The sequence below is a fragment of the Limulus polyphemus genome, unplaced genomic scaffold (genome assembly GCF_000517525.1).
Source record: "Limulus polyphemus unplaced genomic scaffold, Limulus_polyphemus-2.1.2 Scaffold2972, whole genome shotgun sequence".
In the NCBI taxonomy this organism is placed as follows: Eukaryota; Metazoa; Arthropoda; class Merostomata; order Xiphosura; family Limulidae; genus Limulus; species Limulus polyphemus.
The window spans coordinates 82,560-89,836 of record NW_013668582.1 but is presented as its reverse complement, the minus strand read 5'-3'; positions in this window follow the sequence as shown (position 1 = coordinate 89,836).

Genomic DNA, 7,277 nt, shown 5'->3' with positions numbered 1-7,277 from the left:
AAAGAATTGATACTATACTCTGAAAGGTGTTGCACTTTCTTCTATGATGTTCATTGATATAAATTAATCCTTTGGAAACTTGCATCTACTTTGATTAAAAGTGGATTCTCAAAATACAAATTATATTAATATAACAACTTCATGCATAAGGTAAAAACTTGATTATAAATATTAATTTCACTACCAACATGTAAGCATCACACTTCGGCTGGCAGTTTCACTATACTACCAGATATGTATTGATAGCAGTTCAACATGCAAAACTGTTGATCAAAAGAAAGATTTATGTGCCTATCTCTTATCCACGAAACAAAGACAGTTAAGTTGTAATATGTCTAACAAATTAGGGTGAGAAGTCTGATGAAAAGAGTAAAAAAAAATTGTTTTATTTGGAAATTTTCATGTAAAAGTCTTCAAAAATACTGTAATTTATTTCAAGTGCACTTTTAGATGGCCTAGCATGGGACTGCTCGGCTTGCAACCTGTGGATTGCGATAGATCCTGTCGTCTAACATACTCGCTCCTTTAGCCGTTGGGATGTTATACTGTAATGTCAGTTCCACTTTTCGTTGTTAAAAGTTTTTGGTTTGAATTTTGCGCAAAGCTACACGAGGGCTATCTGCGCTAGTTATCCCTAATTTAGCAGTGTAAGACTAGAGGGAAGGCAGCTAGTAATCACCAACTCCTGGGCTACTCTTTTACCAACGAATAGTGGGATTGACCGCACATTATAACACTCTCACAGCTGAAAGGGCGAGCATGTTTGGTGTGATGGGGATTTGAATCCGCGATCCTAAGTTTGCGAGTCAAGCGCCCTAACCACCTTGCCATGTCGGGGCATTGTTAAAATAATAGCCCAAGAGTTGGCAGTGTTGACTACTTACCTTTCATTTAGTCTATCACTTCTAAATTAGGGACAGTTAGCACAGATAGTCGTTGAATAGCTTTGTGTGAAATTCCAAAAACAAACAAACACAAATTTTAGCCCTCAGGGCATGCCGTTACATATGCGCCCCCTGGTGAATTCCGTGGTAATTCACTCCTGCAGATGTTTTTTCAAGCCACCTCTACCCATGGTTAAACAAAAGTTACAACCTGGTATTGGTGAATACGTATGATCGTTCACGTGATTTTCAGCAACCAATGGTAAGGTGCACGTGGAGCAACTTATTGTCTGACAGTTTTTTCACAACATACCCTGGCTGCAATACAGTAACCTACATTCTCTTGTAAAAGACTTCAAGAATTTTCACTAAGTGCTTCATTCATTTTTTTTTTCCTCGTCAAGTTTCCTTTTTTTTTTTGGAGTTAGAAGAAATGTCAAATAGCGATCTACTGAAGCTTTCCTCATTGAAAACATCACAGTTTGCAGAGTTGTAGGGTCTGATGTTATTTTTGACTCGAAAACACAAACTTTTAAAGATCATTGAAGCAGTTGAGTGTTTGGGTTGCCACCTGCTGAAACTATAGTTATTAGCAACTTCGTGGTCCTGTGGCAGTAATATTTGTTGACAAGTAACGACCAGAATTAATAAACAATACACATTGTCTAATTCCATTCCTCTATTCTCTTGTTATTATTTACTAACAAGAGCTGTCAGAAAGATTGCATACACCCGCTCCGCCAATCCTTTTCGACATTGCATGCGTTTATATTGGATAACGGCAAATTCGACCTTCGAAAACTCGGAAGATCCTTCTGAGATCCTGAATGATAATCGATCAGGATCATTTTTTGTAATATGATGGAGTCTTAACCTGAATGTGGCCATGAAATTTGGTACAAATCCGATCACACGTTACAAATTTATCAACCCAAAACCGCGAAAATGCCCAATTTCTCCATTATATATATATAAAAAAAAAATGCTTCAAAATGATCCAGAATCCTGATCAACTTTGGGGAGGACTGTCCCATACTGACTTTCCATCTTGTGTAAAATTTTCGTGGAGATCAGTTTATTAGTTTTGAGATACGCGCGTGGAAATACAGACACACACACGGATACAATTGCACTACCCTTGCCCCCCCCGGGGGGGGGCGAGAGTAACTGTGTTACAACCTATAAACTGACTCACGATTTTACCATCACATTGGCTCATCTTAGTACTTTTACAGCACGACCAACTCTGTTATTTTTAATTTCATGTCACGTGTGGGTATACTACCATCTTGAAAGTGATTGGTCTTGTGTTTCAGGAAATGTTTCGTTTTTTTTTTTTTGTTGTTGTTGTTGTTGGAAGGCGATGAAACAACCAAGACGCCATGTGGCTGTTTGGTAATTGCAAGAACGCTTTGTGGATGTAACGGCGCAGGTACAAAACAAAAATCAATTTTATTGTGTAGCATTTCAGTACACAACCAAAAACCAGTTGTGGTCGTTTTAATACAGCCACAATCGCCCCAGAAAAGTGCTTCGTTTCGTTTACAGGTCAATATTTAGAGAACCATAAGGCCCTGTGGTAATTTTTTCACAGTGAGTGGTTTCGGTCTTGGAACTTAACAGATATAAAGGCTAATTATGCCTTAGGAAGAGTGAAAATGGTTAAATACGATAGGGAAAAAATGGGCATATATATATATATTAACAAATCCTATAGACTTCAAGGTTTTACCATTTATGGCTTTTCATCATTAATAATTACAGCTGAAGTTTTTATACACTTTATTTTTAGATCTTATATAAAAATAGAGAAATAAAATGAACCATATTGTCCATTAAAAGTTGGATTATACTTTTCGAAACTAAAGAATTTGGAACGTAATATTTAACAGGAGGAAGGGGATGGAAAGATAACATGACCTCCAGTGGTTCGTCGATAAGTCTGAGGACTCGCACAGCTAAAAACCGGGTTTCGATGCTCGTGGAAATAATATTTAGATAGCCCATTGCGTAGTTTTGTGCTTAACAACAAACAAAACAAAAAGAACATGCCGGGTGAATACAGTTTAGGATCAGTCATTCATAGAAAGGTTAGAAATATGGACGAACAGACTATTCTGTGGCAAGTAATGCGGCTGAAGATAATCTGTAATATCTTTACTATTCATGTGTTTAAAGTAAACGTTATTCCATTGCACAAAACTTCGGAACTAGTATTGCGCAAACTACACAAAAGGCTAACTGCCCATAGCCATATTTAATATTGAATCCACAGCACTCACCGCCAACTCTTATGCTTTTCTTGTCTGACCCAATTGCGGAGCGAATTTTTGTGAAAACCGGAAGCGAGCCATGAAGTCTCGGATTCATAGTATGGGCACTTTAACCCATGGGCCACGGCACGGGAGACTAAAAATTAAAGAAAATGTGAAAATTTCTACTCTTAAAAACAAACAGTTTTTGTGTGTCTGGAGTCTTTACATTTGTTTGTATCACTCGTGTAAATCTTGAGACTTTTGAGATTGTTATGTATTTGATTTAATATATAGATATCTAAATTTGGCCTGGCATAACCAGGTGGTTAGAGTGCTGAACTCGCAGTCTGCGGGTTCCAATCCCCGTCCCAACAAACATTCTCGCCTTTCAGCTGTGTGGACGTTATATTGTGACGGTCAATCCCACTATTCGTTGGTAAAAGAGTAGCCCAAGAGCTGGTGGTGATGACTAGCTGCCTTCCCTCCAGTCTTTCACTGCTAAATTAGGGACTGCCAGCGCAGATAGCCCTAGTGGAAATTTGAACGAAATTCAAAACAAAACAATCCAATTTCTGAATTTCCATTTTCCGAAATGAAAATTATCCTGGAAACCTGAACAAGAATACTCTGGCCAAAATTGTTGTTTTCGTGGACAATTTGTTTTATATTTTACTTTAAACAACTATACCTGTTGATTTTCAATTTTTCTCGGCATTTTGAGCAGGAATACGTTTTGAAGAATGGCTGTTATTCATCTATTCAAAGAAGACACCTTCAAATTTCATAAATAAAAATTACATACTTATCTCTGTCCAACCTGGCGGAAATTAAATTTCGCTTTTATATGTATGCTGAACTCTTTCAATTTCATATATATATATGTAGTAAATACGTTCTCGAGTATAACAGACCAGATCTCATTAAAGTCAGATACTCTGTAACGTTAAGATAGGAGGCTGTACAATGTAGTTGAACCAACCTACTTCAAGCCACGCTGTTTGTAACGGGACTGGAATTTCACGGTGGGGGCACTGAACTACGGCCTTTACACAGCCATACTTACCTAACCCACTTGGTTAGAAGTAAAGACGGTCTTCGCCAATCAGATGCTGTCTAGTATTCATGGTTGCATGCTTCACCTAGCCGGATAGACAACTCCTACAGGGCACAGTTATGGCGGAGTCTGTAACAGCAAACCAGTTCCTTTCTATTAGCGTTCTTTGACCGAAGAAACCGGAGTGAGAAATCATTGTGTCCTTGTGCTCTAAGCCGGAAGACAGTATAATGTGAATCCCTGAGAGCAACTCGCCGATGTGTTGGTTACTTTCCCCCACTACTAACAAAAATTAGAACCTGATATCTGGTGTAGTGGCGAGCGTGATGGACATTCGATATACAAAGCAATGCTTTTTCTCTGTTTCTGGACTAAGTTAAGTGCTTTAGGATTCTTCTGTGAGGTGTGGACAAAATGATAATACGTAGTAGATTTGTCTTAGGTTGGCTGACTTGGTGGCTTGTTATCTTCAGGGTGGCGACCGAAGATATAGGTAATGCTAAGTTTTAAGATTTATTTTAACTAAATGTGTACGTTAACACTTCAAATTTAATAATTAATATAAGGAAAAATGGCACCGAAACAAAACTATATTCAATCTTAATTAAGTTCCGCTTTTAACTTCGGATGAGGTTATAAAACCTTTCTTACGTGTGTTTTTTTGGAAGAAGAATTATGAATTCCAATCTGGAGAAATTATTTAAGAACTTCTGATAAAAGATAATCTAATTATATAGATCAAGAAATGTATTAAAACATAACTATAAATTAATGAAGCCAACATTACATAACAAACTGATTGGAAGAACTTAATAAAATAAACCAATACAGGAGAAAACTAGAATTTATAATATACTGAATGATCAGTTTTCGGACAAAATCCTAATGACTTGTGAACTAGCCCGATGTTTGAGCTAAAGGTTCAATCATGCTAAATGCATATTTTAATTTAGCAATATCAAATAATATTCATATTGAAAATAATTAATAATATTAACAACACTAACTGTAATTTATAAAGAAAAATGTGGTAGGCCCTGTAGAGCATTGCTTACAAAGCACATAAAAAAAGGAATTTTTTCGTAATAACCAAAGAGCTTAACAGTATATAAAAATATATAATTTTAACGTTATGTGTTTGAGGGCACAACATTTAAAATTAATGTGAGTTTTCATAAAACAAATATACTGAAAATCATAAAAAAGCACACTACCCGCCAATCCTGAGAATAAAATCGGTGTCGTGTCGCAGATTTTTTTGTCTCGTGCTAAGCCTATTTTTTCTTAAGATATCAATAGTGTCAGAAGACAGTAAAATATTAAGTATAGCATACAATAAAATAATAATTGTCATTGACTAGCGGAAGACGACATAAGGAGCCTACCGGATAAGAGTCAGTATTAAGTTCCACCACTAGAGGTATTTTAATGTGTACTAGTTTAATGTTAATAAACAATACTATTAGTAGTGCAAGCTACAATATATTTTTAGCTGCACACCACCTTATATATAATGTAGTGAAAGAATATTCAAAATTATGCGTAGTGAATAAATTTTCAGTCATTGATTGCTAATACTAATAGATAAAACTCTGCATGATAATTCAAGTCTTTATTAATATTTACATCCTTTTTTTTCCGAAGAAGTGAGTCAGTTTTCCTTTAAAACTTTAAGGTCATTAGTTCCAGTTCCACGTTTCCACCAATAAGAATAAAGACAAGAATAAAGATGTAGACTATTGAACTCGCCGAGAAATTTGAATATCCAAGATCGAAGTTCAAACAAAAATAAGAAACCCTGTAACCCTTATTTTTCTTTTGAATTGGTTTTTAGCACTTACATGTTTTCCCAACATCATAGTTGATGTTTGAACAAAATGCCCCCAGTGGCACAGCGGGATGCTTGCGGACTTATACCGCTACAAACCGGGTTTCGATACCCGTGGTGGACAGTGCAAAGATAGCCCATTGGGTAGCTATGCGCTTAACCACAAACAAAGTCCCAACAAGACATTGCAGAGAAGGTCAACTAAACCGGAAACCTGATAGTTAAATATATATGTTGTCTTAGCAAATACTATGGTAGTGTTATGTTGTATGAAACCTGAATATAAAAGTACATTGAAAAGCTTTATGAATTTATTTTTACGATCATCTGTAACAATACATTACGTTTCAAATAACATAATCGCTCTAACATGGAATAATGATTCATTCTCTAAAAACGACCCGACAGTGGAAAAGAGAGAAAATGAGCAGTTAATTTTTTTTACACACGTTGTTTTGAAGGTTGTTTTGTTATCTCAAGGACAGAAAACGACGAAGTGTTTGTTTGTTTGTTTTTCTCGCAAAGCTACACGAGGGCTAGCCGTCCCTAATTTAGCAGTGTAAGACTAGAGGGAAAGCAGCTAGTCATCACCACCCACCCCAACTCTTGGGCTACTCTTTTACCAACGAATAGTGGGATTGACCGTCACATTATAACGCCAATCCCGAAGTGTGTACATTCCTCATAATTCGAAACCTAAAACTGTAAACTAGAAATTTGTTTATTTCAGTCACTCGAATAGCCCTCAACTTTATAATATATTTAATAGAACCACAAGTGTAATGAATACTGTTATGTTAGAATCTGCGCATGTACTTAAAAAATAGGTTTTTTTTTGTCGCTGTAATGTTAGCTATGATCTGTAAATATCTCTATATTGTGTTTTGGACATAAATTCTCTAATACTATGTTTAGAAAACATTAATAAGCAATATAGCTTTTAAGGTACCATAAAACCCAAATTGTTTTAATAAAAATAATATTTAAACTTGCGGTTAGATCATTAACCATAACAAACTAATAATATTTTCCACCAAGTTTAAAACATTAGGCCTAACACAGTAATAAAAGTAGTGTTTTCCGAAGAGATATTCGATTTGTAACTTCTTTTAATTTATTACTTGTTACCCCCCCCCCCCCCCCACACCACACACACTAGTACTCGTCGCACTAACGTAATTAAATAACGAACTAATAGTAGTAGAATAAAGGTAAGTAAACGTAGTTAGTATTACGTAGTTAGTTTTTAAAGTTAG